Below are 1,215 nucleotides of genomic sequence, written 5' to 3' on the forward strand. Positions count from 1 at the left end.
AAATTGACTTTTTTTTAATTTTTTTTTAAATTGCCTTTTTCTTTTTTTTTAATTTTTTTTTCATTTTTTAATTAATTATTTTTTTTTAGTTAATATTTTAAGAATTCCTTTTTTGTCCCTATTTTCAATTTTTAATTTTTTTATTCATTCGTTCGTGCATTTCTTTCCGTGTGCGTGCGCGCGTGAGTAGGGCCCGGCCCGGCCCGGCCCGGCCCAGCACGCCCCCCCCCCCCCGTCGGGAAGTGGCTGCGGTGCCGAGGCAGTGGGTAGACCTGGCGGCCGGCTTTACGACCACCACCCCCCCCCTCGCCGTTTTTGTTCTTATTTTGACTTTTTTTTTCTTCCTTCCTGTTTTTTTTTTTTTTTTTTTAATTGATTTTTTCCTTTTTAAAAATTTTTTCTTTTTTTTTTCATTTTTTAATTAATTTTTTTAGCTAATATTTTAAGAATTCCTTTTTTGTCCCTAATTTTTATTTTTAATTTTTTTTATTGGATTCGTCAGTCGATTTATTTTTTATTTTTATTTTTATTTTTACATTTTCGGGGTTTTAATTTAAAAAAAAATGTATATATTTTTTTTATTCATTCGTTCGTGCATTTCTTTCCGTGTGCGTGTGCGCGTGAGTAGGCCCGGCCCGGCCCGGCCCGGCCCAGCACGCCCCCCCGTCGGTAAGTGGCTGCGGTGCCGAGGCAGTGGGTAGACCTGGCGGCCGGCTTTACGACCACCACCCCCCCCCCCCCCCCCCTCGCCGTTTTTGTTCTTATTTTTGACTTTTTTTAAATTTTTTTTAAATTGCCTTTTTCTTTTTTTTAATTTTTTTTTCATTTTTTAATTAATTATTTTTTTTAGTTAATATTTTAAGAATTCCTTTTTTGTCCCTATTTTCAATTTTAATTTTTTTTATTGGATTCGTCAGTCGATTTATTTTTATTATTTTTATATTATTTTACATTTTCGGTTTTTAAGTCTTTTCAAATTTTAATTTTTTTATTCATTCGTTCGTGCATTTCTTTCCGTGTGTGTGCGCGCGTGAGTAGGCCCGGCCCGGCCCGGCCCAGCCCAGCACGCCCCCCCCCCCTCTGTCGGGAAGTGGCTGCAGTGCCGAGGTGGCGGGTAGACCTGGCAGACGGAGCTTCAACACCAACCCCCCCCCCCCCCCCCCCCCCCAGCACCCCGCCCTGGCAACCTTTTCTGCATTTTTTTTTTAATGATTT

This window comes from Gallus gallus, chromosome 16 (assembly GCF_016699485.2).
Source record: "Gallus gallus isolate bGalGal1 chromosome 16, bGalGal1.mat.broiler.GRCg7b, whole genome shotgun sequence".
Lineage (NCBI taxonomy): Eukaryota > Metazoa > Chordata > Aves > Galliformes > Phasianidae > Gallus > Gallus gallus.